At 41.3% G+C, this 12021-nt stretch overlaps 1 protein-coding gene across 3 annotated transcripts in view; it reads right to left on the reverse strand.

Moving 5' to 3' along the window:
• Positions 1–12021, reverse strand: part of CDC20B (cell division cycle 20B) — a 57158-nt gene that overhangs the window by 31333 nt on the left and 13804 nt on the right. The gene's annotated exons all lie outside the window — the stretch shown is intronic.

Consider the following 12021-nt stretch of genomic DNA (forward strand, 5'->3'; position numbering starts at 1 on the left):
AATATGTTATCTTGTATATATTTATATTTATATATGAAATATGTCATATTTTATATATTTTTATATTGATATTTATATATAAAAGTTATATTTTATATTTATATTTATAAAACATGTTATTTTTACATGTATTTATATATAAACATGTTACATTTTTATATACTTATGTGTAAACTGTTACATTTTATATATATTTATGTGTAAAATATGTCATATTTTTATGTTTACATGTGAAATCTATTATTTTATATGTAAAATATATATACATTTTTTCTATCTAAAAAACAACAAAATGCTACTACTTACTTAGAGCCTCTGCTGAAGGGTCTGTAGGTATACCAAAGTAGTTTAGGGAGTAATTACGTTTATAAATATTACCATCACATATCAGTGTAAAATATGACATATGATACAACACTATGTACTGAACATGCAAGATGTTTGTATGAAATAATAAAATTTCAAATCTGGATATAAACAGCAATTTTCTAGTCCAAACCCTTCATTTCACAGATGGGGAAGCTGAGGCCTAGAGAAAGTAAGTGATTTGCTCATCTGTCCATCCTCTCTAAGAAACACTAGGAGTTTGATATTTATAGAGCCTGTAGTAGTGAACCATCCCATGTAGCCATGTGAAATTAAAATGTAAGTGACAAACTAGAAATGAATTATCGTTTAACAAAATGACAGACAACTTACATTAAAATCCTAGTCATAAAGAGCTCTTACAGAAATTGACAAGTTTACCAACTCAATAGAAAAACTGGGGCATAGTACATTAAAAAGGCAATTCATAAAAGAGATATATAAATGCCCAAAAGATATTTAATCTCACTAGCAATCAAAGAAATGCAAATTTAAAACAGCAATGAGATGTTAGCAATAATTTTTTTGTGACAATCCCTGGTGTTGAAGGTGCCAAAAACAAACACTGGCATGCACTGCTGGTGGGGGTTAAATTAGTATCTGGAAAGGACTTTTGGACAATGTCCTTTCAAAAGCCCTCAAATATGTGCATAACTTCTACTGACCCAGCAATATCACCTCTAAGAATTTAAAAAAGAAATCAGCTGGCCATGGCGGCTCATGCCTGTAATCCTAGCTCTTTGTGAGGCTGAGGCAGGCAGATTGCTTGAGCCCAGGTGTTCGGGACCAGCCTGGGCAACAAGGCAAAACCCTGTCTCTACAAAAAGTACAAGAATGAGTCAAGCATGGTGGCGTGCACTTGAATTGCCAGCTACTTGACGGGGCTGAGGTAGGAGGATTGCTCGCTGCAGTGAGCCACATTGGCGCCACTGCACTCCAGCCTGGGCGACAAAGTGAGACCCTCTCTCAAAGTGAAAAAAAAAAAAAGAAAAGAAAAGAAAGAAAAAAAAATCTAAGATACGAACCAAGATGGAGAAAACATCCAGCATTTACTGACTGCTTACTATGTATGAACCCATATGTAAAGGGTTTTACACGTTTGTATTTAATCCTAAGAAACATCTGTGAAGCAGACGTTATTTATGCCCATTTTATCAGTGAAGAAACTGAGGCTTAGAGGTCAAGTGAATTGCCCAAGACTACACAGTAAGTGGAGATACCACACCCGAGGCTCACCTGTCTGACCCCAGAGTCCAGGCTCTCAACTGAGAACATGAGGGTATGTACTGCATTTTACATGTTTGTAAGTACAAAAAGATGTGAGACAGACTAAAGATTTACCAATGGAGAACTGACTAGGCAAACTAACAGGACATCTCTAAGAGGGACTGCTCTGCTGCCATCAGAAATGGCATACATTAGGAAAATGTAAACTAAACCACACCAAAGCACCACTTCATACCCAAGAGGATGGTTAGAATTTTTTTAATGGAAACTAATAAGCATTGGTAAGGATGCAAAGAAACTGGAAGCTTTTTACATTGCAAGTGTACAGAATGTGAAAGGATGCAGTCACTGTGGAAGATTAGTTTGGTGATCCCTCAAAAAGATAAACCTAGAATTACCACATGACCCAGCAAGTCCACTCGTAGGTATATGTACTCAAATTCATGTGCACATATGTTCATAGTAGCGCTAATCACACTAAGAAGGTGCAGACAGCCCAAACGCTCATCAACAGATGAACGCGTAGACAACTCATGGGACGTATCTACATATGCAAGTGATCTACATATCACTCCCAAGAGGAATGAGTAGCTGATACATGTCATAATGTGCATAAGCCTTGAAAGCATTATGCTAAGTGAAAGAAGCCAGACAGGAAAGGTCACATATCGTATGATTCCATCTATAGGAAACAGTCAGCATAAGAAAATCCACAGGGAGAGAACACGGATTGGTCATTGTCAGAGATTAGGGGAGGAGGAAATGGGGAGCAACTGCTTAATGGGTATGGAGTTTTCTTTTGAGGTGATGAAAACGTTTTGGAACAAGAGAGAAGTGGTGGTTCCAGAACATTGGGAATACACTAAAACCACTGAACTGGTGTCTTAAAAGGTTATTTCTGGCCGGGTGCAGTGGCTCACACCTGTAATCCCAACACTTTGGGAGACTGAGGCAGGTAAATCACCTGAGCTCAGGAGTTCGAGACCAGCCTAACCAATATGATGAAACCCCATCTCTGCTAAAAACACAAAAATTAGCCAGGCATGGTGGCATGCACCTGTAATCCCAGCTACTTGGGAGGCTGAGACAAGAGAATCACTTGAACCCAGGAGGCAGAGGTTGCAGTGAGCCGAGATGGCACTATTGCACTCCAGCCTGGGCAACAGGAGCAAAACTCCGTCTCAAAAAAAAAAAAGTTATTTTTAACATAAGAATTTCACTTCAATAAAAGAAATCTTTTTTAAAATGATAACATAGGATAATAGTGAATGAAACATGCAAATGCTCACAATATATTGCTAGCTGTAAAACAGGGACTATAAAACAGAATTCCAATACAGTCCCACTTCCTAGATCTAAATGAAAGATAGGAAAGGAATATGCTAGAATGTTGAAGCAGTAAGCTTTGATTCAGTTTGGGTTTTTTACTAAGCATATGTGAGGGCACTGGCCCACCCTGCCTGCAGCCCTCAGGGGGCAAGGCCGGCTCTCTCTCCACTGCTGCTCTGTGCTCTCCCCACCAACTGACCAAAGAGAACGTCTTTCCCAGGAGACAGGCCGTTGTAAAGAGTGTTGTTGGGGGTCAGTTTTTCTGTCTTACAGCTGTTTGTTTTTGAGTAGGAATGGGAAAGATGAAAAGAGGCTGCATGTGTCAATCAGGCATCTCAATCTCAGAAGCCCAGACTAGAGGGCAGCAGGTAAGGTGATGAGTAACGCCAGCTTGGATGACAGCGTGACCCACTCTGGCCTTCTTTTTTGTTTTGCTTTGTTATTTTGAGGCAGTCTCACTCTGTCACCCAGGCTGGAGTGTAGCAGCACGATCATGGCTCACCGCAGCCTCGATGTCCCAGAGCTCAAGCGATCCTCCTGCCTCAGGCTCACCAGTAGCTGGGACTACAGGTGTGCACCACCATGCCTGGCTAATTTTTGTATTTTTTGGAGAGACGGGGTTTCACCATGTTGCCCAGGCTGGTCTTTAACTCCTGGGCTCAAGCAATCCTCCTACCTAAGCCCCCCAAGGTGCTAGGATTACAAGCATGAGCCCCTTCACAGGGCCACTTGGACTTTCATTTCCCCACTGTTTTTATTTCTCTCCACTAAGAAAAAAGCCACAGTACCAGCTCAGAGGCTATGGGGTCTTGGCCCCAGAAACTGAGGGAATCTCTCAAACTTTAATGTTCGTGTTTTAGCCGCAGCAAGAACACATTGAGACACATTGTCTCATTTCATAGAAGATGTTAGAAATTTAGACTTTTCATATGAATTTTCCCACTTTTTAAAGTGTTCAACTGATTGTAATTTTTAGAAAAGACTGGAGGACTGAACAGAGCATGTCTGTGGGCCACATTCAGTAGGCTATGTTTGCAACGGCTCCACTATGTCCAGGTAGCCCTTACCCTCACAGGTACCAAGAAAGGGAGGAGACACCATATTGGAAGATAGACTTAGTTTGCAGAAAACATGGCAGAGGACAGAGACACTTGCTCAAAGGTTTCCTTGGAGCAAAATTCCAAGGAAATTCCAAACTTTAAATGTACATTTAAAAATTCTGTGTTTAAAAGAGGAAATTAAAGAATAAAAATTTGATGCTATGTCAGCTATGTCCATGAAAACTATTGAGAAATTGCATATTGACAATATCCTACTGCCTTAGCAGGTCTGAGTTTCTGTGACTCATCTACCATCACTCTGTCCACGCTGAATGTTTCCCACGTGGGATGTTCATCCCCAGTTCTCTGCCAGGGAACTCCCAGCCACCTTCACACCTGGGTTCAGCCATCAACTCTTTCAGGAAGGTGTCTCTGACTTTCCCTTCCTCCCTATTCCAAACTAGGTTAGGCAGCCAATGGTAGCTAAATAATTGTCCCCAGAGATATCCAGATCCTAATCCCTGGAACTTGTAAATGTTACTTCATATGCCAAAGGGACTATGCAGACTTAAGTTCAGGATGAAGTTAAGTTGAGGTAAGGAGACTGTTGTGAATTTTCAGGATGAGTCCTAAATGCAATCACATGTATCCTTGTAAGAGGAAGGCAGAGGGAGATGTGACTGCACACAGAAGAGGAGAAGCAATGTGACCACAAAGGCAGAGACCAGAGTGATAGGGCCACAGGCCAAGAAATGCTGGCAGGTACCAGAAACTGGAAAAGGAAAGGAATGGATTCTCCCCTAGAGCCTCTGGAGGAGGCCAGGCCCTGCTGACCCCCCAGCTTCTGCCCAGTGAAACTGAGTTTGGACTTCTGGCCTCCGTAACTAGAAGAGAATACGTGTGTTTAAGCCACCAAGTTTGTGGTAATTTGCTGCAGCAGCCCTAGGAACAAATACTAAGCCCTCCCTGTGCTTCCACACCCACAGTGCATGCTCCAGCATGACCACCCTGTGTTAATAACATTTATCAAACACTTAATCCATGCCAAGCACTGGGATATATGATTTAGAGGGAGTGTTTATTTTAGTTTCATCACAACCCTGTGAAATAGGTACTAGTATTATTTCCCCCATTCTACAGAGTTGGAAGAAATATCTTAATGGTATTAAGTAATTTAAGCAAGGATATAGAGCTAATAGGCAGCTGTATACTGCATACAGCTGTATAGATCATTTTCTCCATGAATGGCACCCTCTAGAATATGCAGTGCACAACCTTCACAACCAACCAGAGCAACCCTGCCACAGTTTGAACTCTGACAAATCAATCTAATCCCTATGCTAAAAAGCAGGTCTGCTCATATTCCACTTTTTTACTTTCTCTCCTGCTATATCATATACTCCTTAAGACCAGGGACTTTGTCTTTTATCTTACTATCCTTGGGACATTGGTATCTAGGAACCCCGTAATGAATAAATAGATGAATCTCTTCCCCTAGAGGCAATTAGTACTAAAAAGGGACAAGGGATTTGAGAAAGAATCCAGAGGCAAGGAAATAAGATGTTTTTATCCTTTCCCACTAAGGAGAACAATTCTCAGGCCAGGCACAGTGGCTCACGCCTATAATCCCAGCACTTGGGGAGGCCAAGGCAGGCAGATTGCTTGAGCTCAGGAGTTCGATACTAGCCTCGACAATGTGGTGAAACTCCATCTGAACAAAAATACAAAAATTAGCCGGGCATGGTGGTGTGTGCCTATAGTCCCAGCTGCTCAGGAGGCTGAGGTGGGAGGATGGCTTGAGCCCAGGAGGCAGAGGTTGCAGTGAGCCAAGATCATGCCACAGCACTCCAGCCTGGGCAATAGAGCTAGACCTTGTCTCATTAAAAAAAAAAAAAAAAAAAAAACAATTCTCAAATTGTACAGAGTAAAACAAACATTTCTGCAGAAATTAGAGAATGAGATAAATGAAATAACAAAAGTGCATCTGGGTTTTTAAAACAAGTTCAAGTCTGTAGGGCCAAATAAATAAAACCCAGAGGAATGACAGCACTTTCAAAACTGATACGTGTTAGTGATCTATGAGCAAAACATGACAAATACGAAAAATACATGCCCCCTGATAGATAAATGTATTATTTTTCATGGTTTTCCAATAGGAGGAGCAAGTAACTAGTAATAAATTTGCTGCCAGTGTCCTAGATAGCACAAGTGAGCAGATCCACGTTAGCCTGAATAAATCACCCTGTGGTGGACTAAAGGGTTTAGTCTCTGGCCTTCTGCTATTCAACTCGTTATCAGCAGCTTAAATGGAGATCTATTTATCAAAATTGTTGATTACTCTAAGTTGAAAATATAATTAAAATACTAAAGGACAGAATAGAATTCAGAATAAATCTGGGACAAGGGCCAAAGCAGCAAAATTTAATTCAATCAAGTTGCATGAACAATATTCTTATTTAGATTTTTTTTCTTCATTGCACAGGCATAAGATGGAAGAGAACTGACATGCAGTGAAAAAGATTGACAGTGTTAGGCAGGCCCCCGCTAGAATATGGGTGAACAGCACAGTGAAATGATTGTAAAAAATCAGTACAATTTTAGGTCCCATTGACAGAAAAATAGTGTCCAGAACAGGAGCAATCAAAACCCTGTGTCTCTGCACCGCTCAGATAGCATCTGGAGAACCACGTTCAGTCCCAGAACTGTTCTTCAAGAAGGGAGATGGACGAGTCAGGATTCAAACCCTGAGTTCATTTGGAGGAAAGAGACCACAGTGACAGGGGTCAGGGTAAACACAGTAATGGGGCAACACCCCAGCACATCCAATGGTGGAAACCTGGGGTGCTTAGTCTAGAAGAAAGAAGACTCAAAAGGGTCTGGTGCAGTGGCTCACACCTGTAATCCAAGCACTTTGGGGGGCCAATGCAGAGGGGAAATCACTTGAGGCCAGGAGTTCCAGACCAGCCTGGGCAAGTGAGACCCCATCTCTAAAAAAAAAAATCAAAAAACTAGCTGTGCATGGTGGCACGCACCTGTGGTCCCAGCTACTTGGGAGGCTAAGGTGGGAGCATCGCTTGATCCCGGGAGGTCGAGGATGCAGTGAGCCATGATCATGCCACTGGTGACGGAGTGAGACCCTGTCTCAAATTACAAAAAGAAAAAGAAAAAAGAGGAAAACCCAAAATGAACTGTCTTCAAATATTTAAAGGGATGCAATCTATGAATAAAAGAAAAACATACTTTATATTGCTCCTTATGATACAACCAGGACCCACGAAGGGGTAGATTCAGTTCAGAGAACTTTGAAAGAGAGCACAGTTTGAATATAAAGTAAAATTCTGTCAGTCCCTGCACTAGGGACATATGGTTCATAGTGGTATAGATGAACATTAATAATTATGTATTTAATGTCATTTTATAATTTTTTAGTTTTGATGTAAAGTTTTCCTTATAAAAAATTAATTTTAGAAAAATAAATTGTATTTAAATACTCATTTGTTAGTATGAATATTAAAATGTTAAGCAAATAAATGATATACAGATACGGCAAATCACACAGTGGTATTCCTTCAATGACTGCAGTGAAGGAAACACTGCTGCAGATTGTGCTATTTCATCTTCAGTATTTTTAAACTTCTGTTCCAGGATCTATCTCCTGCTGAGGAAATGCCTGTCGCATAGTTTTGAATGACTCAAGTATTTATTAATAGAAAGGAAGAGGAAGATAAGAAAAGTAAGACAAAGAAGGGAAAAGGGATGAATGACTTGGTACTCCAAGCACATCAATTCAGCTTGTTTACCTGTAGAGTTCACATCACAGTGACATTAAACCAGGAGGAATTCAGAGCACCAGAGCCAAAAATAATTAGAAAAGAACCCAGAGGGGTTAAAAATAAAGTCAGGAAGTAGCAGAATGAAACAACTGAGAAAATAGAAACAAATATGTCTACTGACAAATAATTTGACACACAAATATCCAGTGGGTGGGAAAAACCTAGACATGCCAGAAAAGACCTGCTGGTGATGCCAGTCTTGCTAGAACCTCAAGACAAAGATAAAAGTAGCAAAGACAGCCCAGGTAGCTCTGAAGCATACCCTAACCTCGTTCCTTAACCTCTGAGTGTGTGCCCCTCCCACCCACCACCAGCCCAACACAGCAACATTCTGTCCACAAGACGTTTCAAATGTAGGGTCTCAATGCTATTTCAAATTAGTCATGAAGACCAAAATGTTCATCTTCTCATGTTTGAACCTTCAATGCCTTCCCATCCTAGTGGGCAATATGACCCACACACTGTCAAGGTCATTTTCAGGTAAACGTCATCCTTTATCTCCATCGCCAGCGTGGTCTACAAAGCATCTTTAGCACCCACCCCTTCCTTCCATCGTGCTGGCCAAGGCTACCCTCACTAAGACTCTTTATCTATCATCTGGACCTGCTGTTCTGCAGACTTCCTGTGGCCCCTTCCAGATAACTTCAGTACACACAGACAAGACTTTTGGTGGTGTTCTCCATGCCCTCTCCTTTTTGGGCGCTTATACAGTGATCTCTTATAAAACAAAATGCCTCCTGATGAATGAAACCCCTTGTATTAGTCTGTTCTCACACTGCTAATAAAGACATACCTGAGGCTGGGTAATTTACAAAGGAAAGAGATTTAATGGACTCTCGGTTCCACATGGCTAAGGAGTCCTCACAATCATGGTGGAAGGTGAATGAGGAGCAAAGTCATGTCTTACGTAGCAGCAGGCAAAAGCTTGTGCAGGAGAACTCCCATTTACAAAACCATCAGGTCTTGTGAGACTTATTCACTACCACGAGAACAGTATAGGGGAAACCACCCCCATGATCTAGTTATCTCCATCCGGCCCCACCCTTCACATGTGGGGATTATTACAATTCAAGGTGAGATTTGGGTGGGGACACAGCCAAACCGTATGACCTCTCCACCAGAGTACTACAGCCATCTCCTCACCTACCATGTTTCCTTCTAAATAAACTTATTTACCTATTACACAGAAACAGTTTCGTGAAGTTGAAATAACTTTGGTTATGAAGTCGAAAGTTCAAAACTCTATTCTTCATTGTTCCATTCACTAATTCTGTGATCTTGGCTGAGTTAACTGCTCCCTATTTCAAAGAATTATTGTGAAGAAAATAATGTGTATACTAAAGAAGATTGTGTGCAGTATAAAGCTCTCTAAAAACATAAGCCATTGGCCAGGCGTGGTGGCTTGCACCTGTAATCCCAGCACTTTTGGAGGCCGAGGCAGGTAGCTAACGAGGTCAGGAGTTCATGACCAGCCTGACTAATATGGTGAAACCCCATCACTACTAAAAATACAAAAATTAGCCGGGCGTTTTGGCACATGCCTATAGTCCCAGCTACTCAGGAGACTGAGGCCGGAGAATCACTCGAACCCAGGAGGTGGGGGTTGCAGTGAGCCGAGGTTGCACCATTGCACTCCAGCCTAGCTGACAGAGCAAGACTCTGTCTCAAAAAAAAAAAAACAACAACAACAACAAGTCATTTATTTAGCACTCAGTTATTTGCTGCCTTGTAATCCTTCCCTGTTTCATGTGTGTTCTCATATTTCCAAAATTGATTTTACATTTGCATGAGGCTGGCTCCTTCCCTTGCACCTTATTTGTATCCTTTCCAGTGCCTGAGTTGGTTGATAACTGAGTCAACTGCTTTATCCCATTCTTGACCCGGTAGCTTCCTCCTGCCTTCACCATGAACTCATCAATCTCTTCCCCTCCTGTAAGAAGCCTTCCTTCATTTACTGAAAGAGTGCTGGTGGTTTTTCTAACATATTACCCCTTACGCAGAGAAATGTGCCATTTTTGATATATCTATAGTCTGAGAATAGAGTTAGTATAGACAGAACATGAAAACAATGATGGCAGATCCCCAGAAGGCTGAGAGATGATGACATCAAAATGTATGCAGAGAAAGACTGCCAAAACAACAAAGAAGAGGTGTGCCAGGGTCAAAATCTGTGTTCATCCAATGCTGTCCAGCACATGAGTTCTCCAAAGTGCTGTCTGAATGTTTGGTTAATGGGCCAATGTGAAAATTTATATATCATGCCTTCATTATTTGAAGCTCTTAAGCCTTAGGAACATTAAGTTAACAAACTGGCTCTGATTTCATCCTTGACAGGAGACATACACTTAAGTTTTCAAAGTTGTATTCATATAATATGGAATTTTGTGGTCAAACCAACCTCAACATCAGGCCTGCATAATGTTTTATTTCTGGTTGTAAAAACTGGCTTATTCAGCAATCACATGCAAGTTTGTAACAGCATAATTTTGGCCTTTTCAAATCCATTCATCTCTGGATCACTTGATAAGAGTTTCTGTACTTATAAAACAATGAACTAGAAATTATCACAGTGATTTTATCAAAATAATATCACCCTGTGGGGCCCTGCTGAAGCAGTGGTCAGTCAACGTCCCTGCCAGAGATAAATCACTCTCTTTCCACCTCAAAACACAGTTATAATGAGTTGGGTTTACATGGCTCGAATTATAGCAGGTATTCTATGAATTAATTTTAAAATGCATGCTCCTGAGCCATTTGCTTGTACAGCCTGAGGAGTTAAAATATCTCGTGTATTCATAGAGACATGAAACACATCCACTATGGAAAACAGAGAAATCAAAGACTCTTGTTGCTCTGAAACCAAAAAAAGGCTGAGGTCTAAAGGTTCTCAAACTTAAACGTGTGTATGTGTCATGAGGAGATCTTGTAAAAGTAGATTCTGACTCGGGAAGTCTGGGGTGGGGCCCAAGATGCTGTGTTTCTACCAAATGCCCAGGTGATGGTACTGTGGAAGGTCCCAGATCCCATTTAGAGAGCAAGGCCAGAGAGCTTAAGTAACATGGCAGTGTTCATGTCATACAAACACAGGGACTTTGACTTTTTAAACAATTCAGCCAGAGAACACCAAAGTAAAATTATCAGGAAGTGATACAATTTTGTTCTTTACTAGGAATTATGTTTAAAAGGGAATACTTTCTGCATAGTCATTTCCTTTTCTACTGTATCCATTCTTACTGGGCCATGAGAGTAGGAGTAGAGTGGTTTCTCTCACAGGTTTTACACAGTAGGCTATGGGTTTTGCTCAGCCACCCAAAAACACACATGCCACAGAGCGGGCACCTGAAGAGCAGGCAGCGCCCTGAGCACCCTCTCTGAAGATCCGTAAGCTAACAGTGATAGGAAGGGCACTCCACAAGCGTCTCAGCTCATTCCCTGCACTTTCTGGAAACACATCGTGATCAAATGGAATAATGCCCCTTCATCCAGATCTTACTGTGAGTCTTAAACAGAGCAGAATTGAAAGTGAATGGCTTTTAAGATATGCAGCCTTCAATTGCCTCCCCATACCCACCCCTAAAATTCATGACCATTAGCAACAGCAAAGTTAGGCTGCCTGTGCCAGGCAACAGCCAGTGGGGGGAAATAAAGAGAAAAAAAAATGAAGCAATTACCTGATGTACCCAAGTAGAGATGGGTTTTGCAGGGTTTGTTTGTTTTCAGGGTTTTCTTGGTAGAATTGCCTTACTTAACTGCTAAATTACTACTTTATTATGGAGTTCAATTTTTTCTTTTTTCCCTCTTCTTCTTTTGTTTTGATCTTAAGACAGTCTCACTCTGTCACCCGGGCTGCAATGCAGTGCTACAAACATGACTCACTGCAGCCTCAGTCCCCTGGGATCAAGCGATCCTCCCACCTTAGCCACCTGTATAACTGGGACCACAGGCATGCCCCACCACAACCAGCTAATTTAAAAAAAAAAAAAAAAAAAATTTTAGAGACAGTGGTCTCGCTTCCTTGCCCAAGTTGGTCTTGAACTCCTGGGCTCAAGTGATCCTCCCATCTAGGCCTCCCAAAATGCTGAGATTACAGGCACAAGCCACCATGCCCGGCCTCAGTTTTTTCTATCTATAGGTTGCAGTGCATTGGTGAATGATGAAATCATTTTGATAGGTCAGAACTGGGTTGTTTAAAAATGCAACAGGTGGGGGTGCATCACAGTTCAAAG

The sequence above is a fragment of the Theropithecus gelada genome, chromosome 6 (genome assembly GCF_003255815.1).
Source record: "Theropithecus gelada isolate Dixy chromosome 6, Tgel_1.0, whole genome shotgun sequence".
Classification (NCBI taxonomy): Eukaryota; Metazoa; Chordata; class Mammalia; order Primates; family Cercopithecidae; genus Theropithecus; species Theropithecus gelada.